Source organism: Schistocerca serialis, chromosome 5 (genome assembly GCF_023864345.2).
Source record: "Schistocerca serialis cubense isolate TAMUIC-IGC-003099 chromosome 5, iqSchSeri2.2, whole genome shotgun sequence".
Classification (NCBI taxonomy): Eukaryota; Metazoa; Arthropoda; class Insecta; order Orthoptera; family Acrididae; genus Schistocerca; species Schistocerca serialis.
The window spans coordinates 83,910,215-83,931,606 of NC_064642.1; positions in this window are offsets into that span (position 1 = coordinate 83,910,215).

Consider the following 21,392-nt stretch of genomic DNA (forward strand, 5'->3'; position numbering starts at 1 on the left):
CTGCTAGCCCTTGGCTTTTTACCTACTTGGTCCTCTGCTGCCTTCACTACTTCATCCCCCAGAGCTACCCATTCTTCTTCTACTGTATTTCTTTCCCCCATTCCTGTCAATTGTTCCCTTACGCTCTCCCTGAAGCTCTGTACAACCTCTGGTTGTTCAGTTTATCCAGGTCTGATCTCCTTAAATTCCCACGTTTTTGCAGTTTCTTCAGTTTTAATCTACAGTTCATAACCAATAGATTGTGGTCGGAGTCAACATCTGCCCCTGGAAATGTCTTACAATTTAAAACCTGGTTCCTAAATCTCTGTCTTACCATTATATAATCTATCTGATACCTTCTAGTATCTACAGGATTCTTCCATGTGTACAACCTTCTTTTATGATTCTTGAACCAAGTGTTAGTTATGATTAAGTTATGCTCTGTGCAAAATTCTACCAGACGGCTTCCTCTTTCATTTCTCTCCCCCAATCCATATTCACCCACTACGTTTCCTTCTCTCCCTTTTCCTACTCTCGAATTCCAGTCACCAATGACTATTAAATTTTCGTCTCCCTTCACTACGTGAATAATTTCTTTTATCTCATCGTACATTTCATCACTTTCTTCATCATCTGTAGAGCTAGTTGGCATATAAACTTGTACTACTGTAGTAGGCATGAGCTTCGTGTCTATCTTGCCCACAATTATGCGCTCACTATGCTGTTGGTAGTAGCTTACCCGCACTCATATTTTTTTATTCATTATTAAACCTATTCCTGCATTACACCTATTTGATTTTGTATTTATAACCATGTATTCACCTGACCAAAAGTCTGGTTCCTCCTCCCACCGAACTTCACTAATTCCCACTATATCTGACTTCAACCTATCCATTTCCCTTTTTAAATTTTCTAACCTACCTTCCCGATTAAGGGATCTGCCATTCCATGCTCCGATCCGTAGAACGCCAGTTTTCATTCTCCCGATAACGACGTCCTCTTGAGTAGTCCCTGCCCGGATATCTCAACGGGGGACTATTTTACCTCCGGAATAGTTTACCCAAGAGGACGCCATCATCATTTAACCATACAGAAAAGCTGCATGCCCTCGGGAAAAATTACGGCTGTAGTTTCCCTTTGCTTTCAGCCGTTCGCAGTACCAGCACAGTAAGAACGTTTTGGTTAGTGTTAAAAGGCCAGATCAGTCAATCATCCAGACTGTTGCCCCTGCGACTACTGAAAAGGCTGCTGCCCCTCTTCAGGAACCACACGTTTGCCTGGCCTCTCAACAGATACCCCTCCGTTGTGGTTGCACCTACGGTACGGCCATCTGTATCGCTGAGGCACGCAAGCCTCCCCACCAACGGCAAGGCCCATGGTTCATGGGGGGAGGTAAATTTTCAGGGTCGTAAGAGAATTATGACCCTGAAAATTTGTGCCAGACCGGGACTCGAACCCGGATTTTCCTCTCATCGCGAGCGGCCGCCATACTATTTGGCTGTCCGTGCACGTTCAACGGCCAGAACTTAACTTCCATATGTCGTGAATCATGTGTCTACAATCTGCACTCTTACATTCGTTAGGTATATTTCCGTACAGGGAAGACATTTATTCAAAAGTTGCTTGCCCGGTGTCGGAGAATAAATAAGATATTGCAGTGTCACTGTTGTTCATAATGGCGGTGCTATGTTCCTTCGGACGTCTGCGCACGTCCGAAGGACCACTGCATCGTAATTCTGAACAACAGTGGCACTGCAATAGAGTACACACTTTCATTAGAGTAGCACAAAAAGGCTACAGACACTAGGAAAAAAGCGGTACAGGAATACCCAAGTGACAGATTCGATTTTCTGGTAGACGCTGTTCGCCATCATATATTTCAAGTACCGGCGTTGCGCAGGTGTGTGATTATTCCAACCTTGCATTGGCCCATATCTTCCTTCCCCCTCTCAGACATCACCATCCTCCCGCCTGTCTGAACATCTCATTCTCCTCCTCCCCCCACCCCCCGTCACTATCAACGTCCTTAACCCGCACTCTGTCCATCTCCTTCTCCTCCGCTCCTGTCCTGTATCTCTCTGTCCATCTTCTTCTCAACTCTTTCTGTCCATTGCCCCCTTCTCCACTCTTGTCCATCTGTTCCTGCCACCTGTCTGAATACATCTTCTCCTTACTCTCTCCATATCTTCCTCACCCTTTCTCTCTCCACGTTAGCAGCCACCCCAACGTGAAGTCGCTGTTTCTCAACTGCATAGTATTTATTTCCAGGTAGTAAGTAGCATGTATACCTTTTTGGTTGAAAACGATCTAGGGTTATAGGAAGACTTTTTCACTTGCAGCTTACCCAGGGTACACTTTCTCGTATGTATATCAGATGTAATAACCCCATTTCACGCATATTGTGGTATCATGTTGAGAGTATATCATGTACCACCGAATTCTCTGCCCTCTTTTTTATATAGTCATGTAGATGTAGAACAGAAGCAGTCAGCATTTCAACGTAATACCGCGGGATTTTCGACCTAAGTAACTTAATACAGAAACAGTTTTACTTTAGTGATTTGTATACAGGGCGGCGCACGAAATGTTTTACCAATTGTTTCTTTCACAATTTACGACGCACATTAGATATCCTGCTGGGATCTCTACAGCAGTACCAGCAGAGCTTGGAAAAACAAATGAGTTACGAAATGACGTGTAATTCACGATACTGCCGCTAGGAGACTAGTAAGCAGCAATGACAATGGACGACTGACGACACAGCAACCATCGGCAATAGTGTTCCTTTCTCATGAAACAAAAAGCCTTGTTGTGACCCAGAGGCGTTTTCAACAACAGTTTAACACACGATGGGTCCCTTGCAAGAAGACCATCCACAGGTTGTACGATAAATTTGTACACGAAGGAACAGTATTGGAAGGGAAGCGACCTCGGCCTAAGCCTGTTTATTCGCCGGAGAATATTGAAGCGGTACGAGTTGCTGTAGAGAGAAGTCCCGGAAAATCGTGTAGAAAGGCAGCAGTGCAACTGGGAATATCCAGACGTTCCGTTCAACGCATTCTTAAAAGTGACCTCCATATGTACCCATACAAGATGACCTGTGCACAGAAGCTCAATGAAGAACACAAGCAGCAGAGACTACTGTTTGCTCAGTTGGCGGAGGATAGGGAAGAAACTCTCAACAACGTTTGGTTTTCAGACGAGGCGCATTTTCATTTAGACGGTGTGGTTAAAACACAAAATGCACGCTTTCGGGTCACTGAAAACCCACAAGTGCTTCACGAACGACAACATTATGCTCCGAGGATTACAGCGTAGGTAGCAATTTCCAGTCACGGACTTACTGGACCCTTTTTCTTTGAAGAAACTGTGAACAGCGAGCATTATTTGAGCATGTTTCGCAATAGCTTCATTCCACAGCTTCTTGCTACTGCCTTGCCCTTCAACACGTAGTGGTTCATGCAAGATGGAGCAAGGCCACACATACTGCAAACACTGTGTTGGAGTTTTTGGACGAGCATTTCGACATGCGGATCATTTCACTCAGGTTTCCAGGTCGCTTCAATGACGGACAAAATTGGCCCCCCAATAGTCCAGACCTCAATCCACGTGACTTTTTTCTTTGGGGGTACCTAAAGGAAAAAATTTTCCCGAAACTTCCACGTGATTTAATGGAGCTCAGAAGACTTATTCTTCAAGCTTGCAGTGAAATTACGGAAGACATGTGCAGTAGGGTAATCACTAACTTCGGTGTTCGTCTGAAGGAAGTTAGGAAACGAAATGGTGGACATATTGAGCATGTGCTGAGTTAGAACAAATGTCCATGGACATTTTAGTATATGTTCCTTTCAGATTGTATTGACAATAAAGTTTATATTCAAAAACATAATGGTAACACTTTTCGTGCGCCACCCTGTACATTATTGGGTCCAAATAAAATTAAATAGGACGTTTCTCACATCGTGTTCTGGTTGAAAGGCAAGGAATTTTAGCCACAAAAAGGAATAAAAAGTGAAAGCTAATGTAAACAACAACAGAACGTTATCCCAATGTAAACAGATATCTGACGACAAATCTCAGTTCGAAACCGGTAGCGGTGATATTTATATGAAAAAATGGCATTATTAAAATTGGGTGCATGCTGTTTTCTTCTCTGCAAGAATCAACCCGTATTTTGCACACAATCACAGTATCGGAATTTCAGTTTCCAACAAAATAGCGCTTATCTTTTTATTTACAGTATTATGACCGGACACTAAAAACTTAACGCTCAGGACACCACATCTCAAATTTTTGTTCAAATAATCTTTAGAAGCGGCATTCTAAATCACTTTTCTCTGTGATCGGCTGTAAATTTCAGCGTTGCTTTCTTTCGAATTAACGGAGTTGACTGCAAATAAACCGCACTGAAATGTAGCCTCAGCCTCAAGTCACCACGCACCGAAACACACATGGGCACTAGTTTTTTTTTTTTAGAAACTAAAAAGGGAGAAATAAATAAAGACAGAAATGAAGGCAAATTAAAAACAGGGACGCCAGCACACACAAATGAAAACGAAACTGGCGAGATAATCCCATCGCCCATAGAATTAACGAAGTAATAATCCTCTAAGATAGATTACGTGTTTTCTAATTTTCCAATAATTTTTCATACAAGGTTCACACAATTCCTTGTTACCAATTGCCATATTATCAGTATCATAGAACAGTCTACTCTAGTGATGCCCAGAAGGCCAATGTCAAATCTTGGGTATAGGCAAGTCAAGGATAGTTTGAGAGTCCGAGTGACAAAGATCCAGGGGTAAACTCAGGCAATTCCTGGACGGGGTGCCTTAGTCAACCCGGAACACCTTTTGATAACCATGAACCACTGCAACTTTCAGAAATCTTGTAAAAGTAATGGTATATTTCCGGTCAGATTCCGCCAGGCGATGCTGGCTCCACAGGTAGTCCATGAAAGAGACATCATCGGTGAGGGAAAGGTCATAGATCGTGAAAATGGTGTGGCCCAAGAGCCACACCATTGCGTTACGTCGTGTTCGGGGGTTGGTCTGAATATCAGTTGTAAGGAACCAGTCGATTGACACATTGTCTGGTGTCGTCCCACCGATCAGCGCTAATAGCACACGTGCAAGGTCCCACACTTCTGTGACGTGAGGGCATAAAAGACGATGCTCTCTGGTGTCTACGTCACCACATCGGCCGCAAGCAGCCGAGGGCCGTAGGCGGATGGCCGCCAGGCGATGATTAGTGGGTATTAAATTGTTTACGACACGATACCATAGCGCTGAAACTTCCGTGGGAAGGGCTGGGTTTTTGATATTAGCCCAAGCTTGGTGCCAGATGACCGACGGTCATCTGTCCTCTAATTTATGTGGTGTGGGCTGGCCTCGAATTGCCTGGTAAAGGCGCTTCGACGTGCGTGCCTTGTCAGTGGCCACTGTTAGTACGTAACTTTGATTGAGGTAATAGTCCTTGACTGTCGTCATCCGGAACGGAATATGTGTCAAACATAATGGTGCACGCGCCGATTGTGGGCGATAACGGTCGAAAAGAACCGCTGTTGTCCCACCTGGGTCAGTTTCACGCAAAGTGGCGATACGGTGAATCAGGAGGGCTGCACATTTGCGGGGAAAGTCGATGAGTTCAAGGCCACCATCGACCTTTGGCAGTGTACAAGTCTGTGCATCAACAGTACATGCCGCCACAAGAGCCAATATACTGTTTGTGAGATGGCTCTGCCGGTTTGTTTCGGTAGCGTAAGGAGTTGTGCTACATACCATGCCCGTGATAGGCTGTAAGTATTAATCAGTTGGATTCGTTGATGGAGGTCGAGTCGTCGATCAGCGTGACTCACGCAAAGTCTTCTGATGCGCGTGAGAAGCCGCCTCCACGTGAGTGTTAACATGCGCTGCGGACAGGCAGTCACCTCAAGGCCCAAGATACGTTGTTCCCCCACAACCCGGTACCATGGGCGTTCGATGGTCAATGATCGTGGTCCTAGCGGGATCAGCACCGTTTTGTTGGAATTTAACATGGCACCGGATGCTCGTTCATAAACGTTGAGAACTCGGCGAACTGAATCGATGTCCCTGGCGTTTGCGACGAACACACCGACATCATCCGCGTATGCCGCACTGCGGAAGGTGACGCCTGGGAGAGCGACACCGTCGACCATCCGTCCGATGTCACGCAGCATGGGGTCCAGCGCTAAAGCGAACAAATACATTGCCAAGGGACACCCTTGTCGTACTGATCGTCTGATGGGAATTGGTCGTGATCGGCAGCCGTTCACAACGATTGTGGAATTTGCTCCATCCAAGAAGTGCCGGATGATTCTTATGAAGCGCTCCCCAAAACCCATCCGCGACATAACGGCCAGCAGGTAAGGGTGGGAGGCCCTGTCAAAGGCACCGGCGAAATCTAGAGAAAGAATTGCAACCGGGGTTCGAGTGTCGGCGGTGAGTAAGACAGCATCACGGTATATAGAAGCGGCGGTGAAGATGGTTCGATTCGAAACGCCACATGATTGAGCGGGGCAAAGTACCTTATTCATGACCTGTTTAAGACGAGAAGCCATGCTTCGTGCCACCAACTTATAATCAGTGTTAAGAACGGTGATAGGACGCAGGTCTTTAGCTCGACAGTGACCTGTGACCTTTGGAATAAGGGCAATACGTCCAGCTAGAAATTCGGCGGGTAGTTCGCAACCATCAAAAATCTCCTCGCACATTTTTCAGAAGCGGTCTCCTAACAGGTCCCAAAATTGTTGGTAGAATTCATAAGGGAGACCGTCGGGGCCAGGTGATTTTTGTCCCGGACAGGCACGGAGGACAGATGTGAGGTCAGCGAGTGTGAGTGGCTCGGTCAAACAGTCGCGGTCTCGACGATCCAATGAATTTGGGACCCCACCGATAAGTGCTCGTTGGGCGGCAACGTCTACCGCAACATCCTGGAAGAGGTGTGTATAATGGTCCGTTAGGTGTTTGAGGACTTCACGATGGTCTGTGAGGCGCGTACCATCGTCTGTTTTAAGGCGTAGGATGGTGTTCTTCTTTGCATGATTCCTTTCAGAGGCAAGGTGATAGATGGATGGCCTCTCGCCCTCAATCAGGGATGCGGAGCGGCACCGCACCACCATTCCCTCGGCCTTCTCCCGAGAGAAGCGATGGATTGTCGCTTTAATTTTGTTGAGGCGCATGCGTAGCTGATCATACCTGTCAGCAGGAAGGGTCAGTGCATCATTTAGACATTGTTGATAGAAGTCTAATGTGCTACGCTTCCAGTGTGCGACTTCGCGACTATGTTGCTGGACAACACGTCGCAGCCGTGGCTTCGCACAGCGGAGCCACCAAACCACAGTGGTAGGGTACTTCGAAGCAGAAGCGACGCAATCCCGCCATGGTTTCGTGACAAGAGTGTGAAGTTCGGGCGTTGGGAGATGAAGTGTATTCATCTTCCAATAGGTGCCCCGAGGAACCGGGGTTGGACCCGTGATATGCAAGGAGCAAGAGTATGCACAATGGTCACTAAAGGCCACGGGAATAACTTGGACGGCACAGAGGGCAGGAATCAAATCAGCAGAGACATAAACACGGTCAATACGGCTTGCCCCAGTGGGATATATGTGAGTAAATTGTGTGTAGGCGGGATGAAAGTGGCGCCACGTATCTTTAAGGTCAGCCGCCCGAAGGAGTGAAGCGAGCGCCTCACACCGCATAGGCGTTGGGACCTGATCAGCATCGGCTACCACACAGTTGAAATCTCCGCCAAATACGATGGGACGACGAGCTGTCAAGAAAGGGGTGATATCTGACGTAAAAAGTGTTGTTCTGTCATGCCTGTGATTAGCTCCTGAAGGAGCATAGACATTAATAAAAAGTACATCTCGAATGATACATGCAAGAACGCGACCATTGGGTAGTTTTGTAACATCGGATGGAGTTAACTCTGATCTGTATAGCAAAGCAGTGCCCCGCCTGGCGTCAGGGTCGATGTTATATAGTGCCTCATAACCAACCAGGTCAGAGAGAAAGGGGGCACAAACCTCCTGGAGAAAAACCACATCAGATGTACCAAGGCGCAGAAAGTCCTTCAGAGAGCGTAGTTTTACTGGGTTGGAGATTGAGTTGATATTTACTGTTAAAAGGGAGAGGGCTCCCGGCTGCCGGTCAATTGCAGGCGTGAGAAGGCAACACAGAGAAAGTAACGTCAGATAAGGTCATGGTCGTATGTAAGCAGGTTTGTAGATACCGAAACTGTAACCCCGCTACATCACCCCGGATGTTAAAGACAAATACCAGGCAGCTCATGTGGGAACGAGCCCACTCAATCACGCATTTCGTCGTCTTCGTCGTCAGCCCAGCCCAGTTCAGTCCTCCTCCATCGGCGGGATAGTCCGAACCAGGCGGCGCAGACGGCTCAGTCGCAGCTGTAAGTGAGAGGGTGCGAGTGCGCTGCAGCGGCTGTTCGCTACCCTGTTAATTTTTACGCTTTGCGGGGATGGCTCCCCGACCTCTAATTGCCGAGCAGTTTTCCGCATACCGTCCGAGCGGTCAGCGGAAACAGAGCGTGTGTCTGAGGAGGCCTGAGATTCAGCCTCACTGCTGCTCTCAGGAGGGGGACGTATGACGCCCTCCTCCTCCGACTGCTGTTCTTGGCTCCCCTTTCTGCGCCTGTGACGACGCCGGGGGGACTTAGCGTCATCTGCCGGTGGGGGTGAGGCAGGAAGAACTACCTCCATCTGTTCTACAGTGACAACATCACTGGCCACAGCAGGCGCACTAGTCGCCGCCGGCGGTACTGCCACTACGGGCGTCTGGTCCGGGACAATCTCAATAGGGCTGTCAACAGATGCACTAGGTACCGGTTTCACCTCTCCTGATGGACCCGGGGTCGATTCGTCAGTTCTCTCAGCGATTCGGTGGGCAGCACCCGCCACTATCTCGCTGAGAAGAGGCACAAGGTTGTCACCTTTAGTGCGTTCCCGCGGCAGTTGCACAAGGCGCCTGCGCGGGCATTCCACGCGTAGATGCTCCGTAGATTGACAGAGGGAGCACGTCTGTGGTTGTCCTATATAGGTAACCTGTGCCGTTGTAATCGCAATATTTAAGTATGACGGTATGTGCTGGCGGAGGTCCATTCGAACACTACGGACTCCGCTGTTGCCCTGGAAACGGTAGGCACTGCCCCATTTTCATACCGCACAGTCCGTATCCCAAAGCCAGATGGCACTATATGCACTGTTCCATCGAAGTAGAGGAACGGATGTTCACCCGCGAGTGCTAGGCCATACTTTTCGTATTTCTCTTGGTCGAGAAATTTGACAAATAACGAGAATAAGACAAAATCCAGTTGAAAGGTGTCGACGTCATTTTCCGGTACTTTCAGATCACCAAATATCCATTCCTGTATTTAAAAGATGGTTGGCCGTCTCGCTACTCTGTCGAATACGCATTAAATACTGTTCGACTGGTTCGACGTATTCACCGCAATCATATCAACGCTGGAAAAACCAAGAACAAACGATAACAACCACGACTACGATAAGCTACGAATACGCATTAAATACTGTTCGACTGGTTCGACATATTCATCGCAATCACATCAACGCTGGAAAAATCAAGAACAAACGATAACAACCACGACTACGAAAAGCTACTCGCGACCCGCTACAGAGCACAACGGACCGCTCCGACAGCGTGGTGCTTCTTAGCCTAAAGGCCGAGAAGTGCCTTCCGTTGCGTTAACATGATCGGTAAAATATGAACTCAACAGCAATGTACGACGGTAATATTGACACACAAAGATATAGTGGCTGGGAGTGGCAGCAGCGATGCTAAAAGGAGATTATCGTACATCGTGTCTCTGGCTTTGTTAGCCGACTTGGATGTAATTTCTAATTTTTTTCTGTTTTCGTGTTGTCTTCCTAGCAATAGCAGAGAGAGATATATATTATTGTATGAAAGGGATAGTCCGCCATTGCAATCAGAATTGAGATTTTAATGTTTAGCGTCTATATAGAAAAGGTGGAAGGATTAAAAACCATTGTAATTCGAAAGAACTCATCTTGATGAATAAACGGCGAATAAAATCGTCGTCAAAGACAACAGAACAGGAAAATGTAACCCATTCTTTTAAAAATCCGACACTTCACTTTGGACATTATATATGTTCAAGTTTTCCAGCAAGATTTTCATCCTGTGGCGAAAATAATTTCAAGAGTTTGCATCGAATTTATAGTAACACGGATCAAAAGCAGCGACGAGCGACATTGCCGTGTTTTCTCAAAAGTAACGTTCAATAGCCCGGACGTGGATTTATTCTCGATAAAACGATTAAGGATCTGCTGCCTTTTCATTCCCATCCTATTTTTCTTTGAGATTGTGCAGAACCATCAATACTAAACTGCCGATCGCCGGAGCTGTGGAGTCCCGGGATGGACGTCACCAAGATTCAGATGAAGAATTCTTCCTCCAGCGAATCTCTATTTATGGAGATACAAAAACAATAATAATAATTATTGATATTTTCAGAGAATCTTTAATATTTAGCATTAGGGAAAGTATTGCAATTGACTTCAAAAACGTTCATAATATCCTTGTTTTATTTTTTTATCTGCACAGTCTCCCAGTATGGTAAACGTTAATACATGAGAGAATTAGTACATTATGTCAATTAACTTGGGGAAGGGATATTATGATATTTGTACACATTTAACCTGTATCTGTAGCGAATTTCACTCTGCAGTATTGTTTTCACTCAGCTTATTATTTCCCTTTGTTTCGTACAATGATATAATTTTACAGGTGTCAGTGATATATGTGGGTACTGCCTGCTAATTGTATTGGAAACACAGAGAGCAGTAAAGAAGTAATACATCAAAACGTGATATCTGATGCAGAAATTTCACAGCATAAGCTATAAACTTTTTTCCTTTCATCATTCTGTGGGAGGTTTCAGCAAGAAAGCTCTCTAGTGGTTTGCCGGCCGGTGTGGCCGAGCGGTTCTAGGCGTTTCAGTCTGGAACCGCGCGACCGCTACGGTCGCAGGTTCGAATCCTGCCTCAGGCATGGATGTGTGTGATGTCCTCAGGTTAGTTAGGTTTAAGTAGTTCTAAGTTCTAGGAGACTGATGACCTCTGATGTTAAGTCTCATAGTGCTCAGAGCCATTTGAACCATTATATGTATGGATTGTGTGTGAAATCTTACGGGACTTAACTGGTAAGGTCATAGGCCCTAAGCTTACACACTACTTAACCTAAATTATTCTAAGGACAAACACACACACCCATGCCCGAGGGAGGACTCAAACCTCCGCCGATGTATGGATTTCAAGAGATGGAAACGTCCCACATCATCGAACCTGCTCGGGTCGCTTCAGATTGAGATCTCTCCAAACTCTAAAGGCAGGAAATTTTCTATGGTGCGCAAAGACATAGGCTTCAACTATTCAATTGTGAATGCACTTAAAATATTAACGTAAAGAACAGTAATAATTCCACAGCAGAGTAGATTCCTGCTGCGAATCATGGATGTGACATCTGAATGTATTATGTGGCTTGACGAAACTGGGGTAAATGTCAGTCATTCATGTGTCCTAGGACACATTGACAGTGTTTGATGGAAAATGATGGCGAATTGTTGTTATACATGTAAGCGCGTAGGAGGGATTTATGTTGCATCATCTGTTAATGTTTCGTTGATTATCGTAAACAAATTAATAGTGTAATTTTTTGGAGTGGTTCGAAACATCGTTTACGGCAAATCTCTCATCCGTCATTGTTACAGGTAATACACCGTATCAGTCGGTCACTTATGATGAAACACCAACTTTGTCAACAAGGATAGACGAAATTATTCACTTGCTGAAAAGACGAAGCGTGGGTATCAGAATATTTGAAGAAGGTGGAGTTGCTCTAAATTTTGGAACACAAAGAAACACAAATATCAACATCTATTACCCATACAAATATGAGCTACGTGTTCTCGCGGGTTTTTTTTTTGTCGCTTGAGTACGGAAGTATAGCCACTTGGAATGAGATGCCGGGTTTCACATCCGACAACCTCGCCTGCTGGCTGCGTGAACAGTCAATAACAATTATTCGTCTCATGGACTATAAGCGGCGTTCAAACAGAAACGAGCCGTAGGAAGTATTGACCCTGGCTGTTGATACACTTGTCCCACTGTGAGACAAGGCGGTGAATGGCTGGCTCATAAAATTCCTGGCGCTTCGATGTTAACCAGTTCCCCACGTACAGCTGGACGTCGTTGTCCGAGGTGAATTGTTTGCCCCTATGCTGACGTTCCTCTTTGACGCCGGCCGCGGTGGCCGAGCGGTACTAGGCGCTTCTGTCCAGAACCGCGGGACTGCTACGGTCGCAGGTTCGAATCCTGCCTCGAGCATGGATGTGTGTCATGTCATTAGATTAGTTAGGTTTAAATAGTTCTAAGTTCTAGGGGACTGATGACCTCAGATGTTAAGTACCATAGTGCTCAGAGCCATTTGAACCATCTTCTTTGACCGTGATGACCCCCTTCTGATTGACTTCGTGCAGCACGGGACAACAGTGAATGCCCAGCGATACTCGCAGGCCTTGACCACCCTTCGCCTAACCATCAAATCAGTACGACCAGGCAATCTCACCCGTGTGGTCATTCTGATCCACGACAATGCAAAGCCTCATACGGCCAACATAGTCACGCAGGAATGCAAATGGGAGGTTCTCGGCCACCCTCCATACAGTCCGGACCTCTCTACCTGTGATTACGCCATTTTTCGTCCCCTTAAAGAGGGTCTGAGCTGCAAACGATTCACCGCGGACGACGACGTCCAGCTGTGCGTTCGTAACTGGTTAACATCGCAGTCCCAGGAATTTTGTGAGAAAGCTATTCACTGCTTTGTGTCACAGTGGGACAAGTGTCTCAACAGCCAGGGTCAATACTTCTAGCATACAGGGACTGGTTTCTGTAATTATGCCTCCGGCTCATTTCTTTTTGAACGCCCCTTATACGAGTGCAGTTCAATAAGTAATGCAACACATTTTTTTTCTGAAACAGGGGTTGTTTTATTCAGCATTGAAATACACCAGGTTATTCCCCAATCTTTTAGCTACACAACACTATTTTCCAACGTAATCTTCATTCAATGCTACGGCCTTACGACACCTTGAAATGAGGGCCTGTATGCCTGCACGGTACCATTCCACTCGTCGATGTCGGAGCCAACGTCGTACTGCATCAATAACTTCTTCATCATCCGCGTAGTGCCTCCCACGGATTGCGTCCTTCATTGGGCCAAACATATGGAAATCCGACGGTGCGAGATCGGGGCTGTAGGGTGCATGAGGAAGAACAGTCCACTGAAGTTTTGTGAGCTCCTCTCGGGTGCGAAGACTTGTTTGAGGTCTTGCGTTGTCATGAAGAAGGAGAAGTTCGTTCAGATTTTTGTCCCTACGAACACGCTGAAGTCGTTTCTTCAATTTCTGAAGAGTAGCACAATACACTTCAGAGTTGATCGTTTGACCATGGGGAAGGATATCGAACAGAATAACCCCTTCAGCGTCCCAGAAGACTGTAACCATGACTTTACCGGCTGAGGGTATGGCTTTAAACTTTTTCTTGGTAGGGGAGTGGGTGTGGCGCCACTCCATTGATTGCCGTTTTGTTTCAGGTTCGAAGTGATGAACCCATGTTTCATCGCCTGTAACAATCTTTGACAAGAAATTGTCACCCTCAGCCGCATGACGAGCAAGCAATTCCGCACAGATGGTTCTCCTTTGCTCTTTATGGTGTTTGGTAGACAACGAGGGACCCAGCGGGAACAAACCTTCGAATATCCTGGTGAACAATTGTGACAGCACTACCAACAGAGATGTCAAGTTGAGCACTGAGTTGTTGGATGGTGATCCGTCGATCATCTCGAACGAGTGTGTTCGCACGCTCCGCCATTGCAGGAGTCACAGCTGTGCGCGGCCGGCCCGCACGCGGGAGATCAGACAGTCTTGCTTGACCTTGCGGCGATGATGACACACGCTTTGCCCAACGACTCACAGTGCTTTTGTCCACTGCCAGATCACCGTAGACATTCTACAAGCGCCTATGAATATCTGAGATGCCCTGGTTTTCCGCCAAAAGAAGCTCGATCACTGCCCGTTGTTTGCAACGCACATCCGTTACAGACGCCATTTTAACAGCTCCGTACAGCGCTGCCACCTGTCGGAAGTCAATGAAACTATACGAGACGAAGCGGGAATGTTTGAAAATATTCCACAAGAAATTTCCGGTTTTTTCAACCAAAATTGGCCGAGAAAAAAATGTGTTGCATTACTTATTGAACTGCCCTCGTATAACGGGCAACAGTAAAGACGGCCAGGCGAAACTGGTAGAAAATGAGACTATTTACGTTACTGTTTTACATGAGAACCGGTCATACAAGTTAAAAGGTGTAGCAGGACAATGAATTGTGCGTAGAGTAAAGCGTAGATTGTTCAACAGGCAGAAGACAGCAGATACGGAGAGGGCGTTTATTCTATGGCTGGGCCAGCTGGATTCTAGATAAGAGACTGTGTGTTGAGATTTATATGACAGCTGATCTCTGACCTGAGGTACGTAGTGCAGACATTCTGAGAAACTGATGAAGTGGACATAATACACGGTCGTCACGTAATTTGTCTGGCTGCAACCATCCTAAACACGGTGAATGAAACGCTGATACAATCAAATAAAAAGATTTTGCTGATTTGGCGCTCGCAAACATTCATGATTAGTTCTAATAATCTGAAGTTTTGACTACTAGTGCTGCGATGGATACTGAGAATCAGCGGAACGTGTGAGTCTACGGGTTTGCGTTTCACATAATGTGGATTGATGTACCGAAACTTACGGAGGAGGCCGTAGAGGTAAGTGGAAGACTTTCTTCACATGGCCGAGACGCTCATCGAAATTTAAATAGTGTTTCCTCGCAGTTTCCTGATAAAGTTGCTATGAGGGAGGGGGTTTAGAAATGGAGTGGAGACTGCCGGCTGGTGTGGCCGAGCGGTTCTAGGCGCTTCAGTCTGGAACCGCGTGACCGCTACGGTCGCAGGTTCGAATCCTGCCTCGGGCATGGATGTGTGTGCTGTCCTTAGGTTAGTTAGGTTTAAGTAGTTCCTAGTTCTAGGGGACTGATGACCTCAGATGTTAAGTCCCATAGTGCTCAGAGCCATATTTTGGAGTGGAGACTGCCAGGGATAAATTTATTTGACGTGAATATCACCCAAGAATTTATTCATAATAGCTTAACACACCGCTACAAAACTGTTACTAACGAAAAGATTAGTGAATAACCCATTTAAAATTACTGAAGAAAATTCAGAAGATAACAAGATGGCAGAATACGTAGTAGGCGTTTAAACACTCAGTTACCAAAAAAAGAAATTATAGACAGAACTACAGAAAATCTTTTTCAAATTACTGAAGAAAACTCAAAGCACGATAAAAAATACGTTGAATGCGATCTAAGGAACCATAAGACAGTGCAGTTGTGTGACAGTCAGTATTGCCCAAGACTGCGCAGAAGACGACTTACTCCTCTTACGGAATAACACACTTATAACATATTTAAGTCAAAGTACAATCATAATAACAGTTTAACAGACAGGCATGCGAATAAAAAGAATATATAATGTCTTATCAGCTGAAGGCTATTAATTATATGGAAGCCACTGCTATTCAATTATAACTGTGCAAGAAATGCTATTTTAAAAGCAATATACATGCGAGGCAATTCCAGTAAATGCGGGATTACTCAAATTCCACAGCAATCAAATTACAGCGTTACGCAATTATGTTATGAACATAGGGAATAAAACAGAAATACCACGTTTAAGCGAAATGAATGTCAAGTGTCTAACATAGACAAGGCTAAACAGTAAAGTTGATTTTGCTTTCAACTGCAAGGGCTTTCAAAATCCAGTCACGATTGATTACTTCCACTTATTGGTGGCAATTCAGAATTTACAATGAAGTACCTGATTGCCAGCCAACAGCAGTTGCTAGCTCATCCGCTCTAGTAAGATCAGACTAACTGGGATTGACTGGCTGGACAGCAACGCCCACAGTACATCAGTAATTATAAGCCAGAGAACAGTGACCAGCACTACAAGAGATAAGACACAACTATACACAGGCTTAAAATATGTACTGTTGCACGATATTCAGTTAAATCGGCAAATCCGGGGAAGCACATACAGTGTATCTACTTAGTACACACAATGAAATAGTACTATCAGGATAGCTGAACTGCAGTGTCTGTTGTTTTGCAATTTACCCACTCCACTGGCGACGAACGTCGTGTACTACTTGAACAGCCAACTTCAGATACAGGTTCTTCTTGTCCTTCAAAATCTGTATATCTATCCAGTGTAACAACATGCATTTCTATGTTTTTGTTTTTTCATTTGCTGTATTTCAGCTCCCCACCTGGGGCGTGCTGGCAGCAGCATATCCTCTGCTCTTAAGCCAAAAGACATTAAGTATGTGACAGAAGATAACTAAAACAACATAAAGGAGAAAATATGGCGATAGATAGACATAAAAAGGGGTAACGTAATAGAAGAGAGCATAGAAAAAAGGGAGTGATAAAAATGGAGATAAAAATCTAATAAAGTAATTTACACAAGAAACCACACACTGCAAGGATTAAAAGATCACATGGCGAAGTATGGCCGGTGCATAAAAGTTGCAATGGGCGGCTTAGCACAGAACTATGATGGATAGCAACAGTATTTACAAGTCAGGCACACGATTAAAACCACAACACTAGAAGCCACTGTAGAACGGCACTGAACACAACACTGACGTAGCACACTGCTGAGGAAGAACAAATAGGAGGATCTGGCAAGGGTAGGAATACAAGGGAGAAGGGAAGAAAGGGGGGAAGGAGTGGCACTAGAGAAGGGGAGACGGCGCAGGGGGCGTGGCGAAGGGGGCCGGGCAGTGAAGGACAGGCGAGGAAAAGAGCAGAGGACAGAGTGGAGAGATGTCAAGGCAAAGTTCTTCATCTGGGAGGGGGAGGTGCTGGAAGTTGCCCTGATGGAGTATATGGAGGGTGTGGAGGTGGAGACAGGGAGGGATACAGCGATAGAGGGGCGGCAATGGGCGGGGTGGATCAAGCCTGCAAACAGTGTAAAGGATGCGGATGTGTTGGAGAAAAAGGAGAAGGTTGGGGATGTTGTCATACAGGAGCTGTGTGGGGGACAGAAGGCAGATACGGAAGGCAAGGTGGGGCATGTGAAGTTCTAGGATTTGGATGGCCTTATAAGAGTGAGGGGGGGGGGGGATCGGAGATCCAGACCACGCTGGCATAACAGCAGATAGGACCGATGAGGGATTTGTAGGTGTGGAGGATGGTGGAAGGATATAATCCCCATGTCCGGCCGGACAGGAGTTTCATGAGGCAGAGGTGGGTATGGGCATTCTGCTGGATGGTCAGGAGATGAGGGGTCTGGGTGAGGTGAAGATCGAAGGTGAGGCCAAGGTATCTCAGGGTGTGGGTGAGCTGGATGGGATGACCATAAATGGTTAGGTAGAAATCATGGAGACGAAAGGATCGGGTGATGCGGCCTATGATGATTGTCTGGGTCTTGGAGGGGTATATGAAGGAATCACTGGTTGCACCAAGTGGTGAACTGGTCAAAGTGGGTTTGGAGGGTGCATTGGGACCGTTGGAGGGCGGGATAGAGAACCAGGAAGGCAGTGTCATCAGTATATAGGAGAAGGTGTGGGTGGGGGAGGCTTGGGTATAGAGGAGAGGGTAGAGGATGGAGCCTTGGGGCTTGCTGTTGGTGGTGGGATAAAAGATACAGGAGGTGGTATCATGGAGGGTGATATAGGAAGGGTGGCGTGAGAGGAAGGAAGCAACCAGACGGACAAAATTGATAGGCAGGGTGTAGGGTTGGAGTTTAAAGACGAGACCATAAAGTCATACACAGTCGTAAGCATTCCAGAGGTCGAGCACTTCTGTTATTCCCACTATATTTCTGAAATATCGTGCTATATAATACACCCGGGAACTCTATCCTCGACACCGATTTCATTTCCATATTCAGTACGTAGCAACTTCTTCCCTAATATTTGGACTATATTCTTAGAATTAATTTTCTACATGATATCACTGTACACAGTTTACACACCGAAAATTCCAAGGCGGATTCGTACTGCAGCTATACCATTGACGCAACTCAAGCACTTGTTAGTGCAGCTACAGCATGCCACCGTCTGATGGCGCTAGCAGCCAAGTACGGAGTTTTACACGATAATGAAACAGGCCACTGTTGCCTTTGTGATCGAGTGTTAGTCGAAGCATGGTATCGTGCGATTCCAAGCGTTCATGGTCAAAGGTGTCATTTGTGAGCGTTATAACGGGCAATACAAGCATTCGCACGGAGCAGCAGTATTACAATATCCAGGAAAAGAATGAGAGGCAGCTTTCAGGGACTTAAAATTTTCTGGTAGGAGACAAAATTCACTCGGGACTTCATTGCATTTAGTTTCTCCCGGGCTCTCTGCCCATTCGAACCTGAACCGGGATCGTAATTCATCTAGACGATGACAGAATTGAAATCTTCACGTCTACAACGCAAGTACAGCTGGAGGTCTTCGATGAAGAAATATTTACAGGAGGACAGAATGCTCCAGACGTCATTGACATACAAGTACCTGTGTAAGAGCGCGGAAAGGCGAACAAAGTTCAAAGGGACACACTTGCTATTCGGGTGGGAAACTTGCTCCTACAGGCGAAAGAATATGCAATGGTCAATGGCATGAGGCGGCAGGAGGCAATGGACAACGACATGCTGAAGACACATAATGTGCATCCAAAAAACATGTGATTTGTAATTAAAAATAAAAGTGTAATGATGATCTCTCCATTATGGTTCAAATGGCTCTGAGCACTATGAGACTTAACTTCTGAGGTCATCAGTCGTCTAGAATTTAGAACTAATTAAACCTAACTAACCTAAGGACATCACACACATCCATGCCCGAGGCAGGATTCGAACCTGCGACCGTAGCGGTCGCGCGGTTCCAGACTGAAGCGCCTAGAACCGCTCGGCCACTCCGGCCGGCTCTCCATTATGAAAGGTTTCCAGAGGAGTCCTCCATTCATATCTCACGGAGGGACTGCCAAGACGTACGTGACCATGAGAAAAATCGAATAACGAACGAAAGGATAACGTCCCATGAGTCGAGGTTTGGAACGTCAGACGTTTGGACGTGGAGGGAGAGCTAGAAAATCTCAAAAGGATATTGCAAAGGCCCAATCTTAATGTATTGATGTTCAGCGAAATGAAATGAAAGAAAACAAGGATCTCTCGTCAGACGAATGTATGGTAGAATCAACAACAGCAGAAAATGGTAATGATAGCATTCTAAAATGTAGACTTTCACGGCCGGAAATATCATGTCCATTATAATTATCCGGGCTGTTATGCCGTGGTCGGTTGATGAATTCTGTGTCGATTCCCAACGTTTCGTCTCCGACTGCGGGAGACATCTTCAAGGGAGTCCGTAGCTCGATGGAAGGTCCAACACACCCACTTAGGAATGAAATAAATAGGAGGTGCATGGAACCTAAGTGAAGAAATTGAAAAAGTTTTTCGACGAACTGACTCAGCATGTGAGAAAGTCAAAAGAGTCTTTAGTGAAATTAAAATCAGAGGCAGTCACATTAAGAGTGCAACGGGTATTTCACTGTTATTTGTAGAGGAGAAAGCAAATAGGTGGAAAAGGTACACTGGAGGCCTCTCTGAGTGGAGGGGATTTTCTGGTGACATGATGGAAGAAAAAGAAGCAAGAGCCAATAGGAAAGAGATAGGGGATACAGTATAAGAATTTAAGAGTTTTGGAGAATTTGAGGGCAAATAAGCCAAGTGGGATTGATAACATTCCATCGGAATTTCTAATATCATTGGGCAAGTGGCAGCAAAACATCTACTCATGTTGGTGTGTAGAATGTATGAGTTTGGCGATGTACCATCACACTTTCGGAAAATCATCAACACAATTCTGAAGGTAGCAAGAGTCGGCAAGTGCGAAAATTATAGCACAATGTGCCTAATAGCTCATTCATCCACGTTGCTGACAAGAATAGTATATAGACGAATGGAAAAGAAACCTGAGGATCTGTTAAAGATGATCAGTTTGACGCTAGAGAAGGTCACTACAGTTGTGATGTTGAGCTTGATAATGGAAGCAAGACTGAAGAAAAATAAAGACACCGTCATAGGATTGGTCGACCTGGAAAAAGCGCTCGACAGTGTAAAGTGGTGTAAGGTGTTTGAAATTCAGAGACACGTAATACGAATACGTAATATGTACAAGTTCCAGGAGGGAACAATAAGAATGAGACCAGGAATGAAGTACATGGGTTAAAACGATATAAGACAGTGATGTAGTTTCTGGCGCCTACCGTTTAATTCATACATCGAAATAGCAATAACAGAAATTTTAAAAAAGGAAAAGATTCAGATGCAGGATCAAAATTCTGGGTGAAAGGATATCTATGGTAAGATTCGCCGATGACATTGCTATCTACTGTGAAACTGAAGAAGAATTACAGTATTTGCTGAATGAAATGAACATTCTAATCGATACAGAAATGCGGATGTAGAGTAAATCGAAGAAAGACGAAAGTAAGGAGAAGTAGAAGAAATGAGAAGAACAGGAATCTTAAGTTAGAATTGAGGATCACGAAGTAGACAAAGTCAACAAATTCTTCTATCTAGGCAACAAAAAAACCATGGCGGACGGAGCAAGGAGGTCATAAAAGTCAGATTAATATTGCCAAAAAGGGCATTCGCGGCTGAGAGAAATCTGCTCGTTGGGAACATAGGCCTTAATTTGCGGAAGATATTTTTGAGAATGAATGTCTGGAACTCATGAAGTGTGGGGAAAGTGGAACCGAAGATAATCGAAGCCTTTGAGATGTGGTGCTACAGAAGATTGTTAAAATTTAGGTGAACGGATAAAGTGAGGAACGATGAGTTTCTCCGCAGAATCGGCGACGAAACGAATATAAGGAAACATTGGCAGGAAGAAAGGGCAGTATGTTAGGACACATGATAAGACATCAGGAAATAGCTTCGGTGGTACTGCAGGGAATTGTAGAGAGTAAAATCTGTAGGGGGAGACGGAGGTTGAAGTACATGTAGGAAATAGCTGACGACGTAGATTGCACATGCTACTCTGGGATGAGAAGGTAGGGACAGCAGAAGAATTCGTGGCGGGCGGCACCAAACCAGTCACATGACTGATGACACTGCGCAACCTCCCCCCCCCCCCCCCAAAAAAAAAAAAAAAAAAATTGTGGAAGCAGAATGAGTGGTGCCTTCACGGTGACATTTCATTTTCGAAAAGAAAACACCTGCTG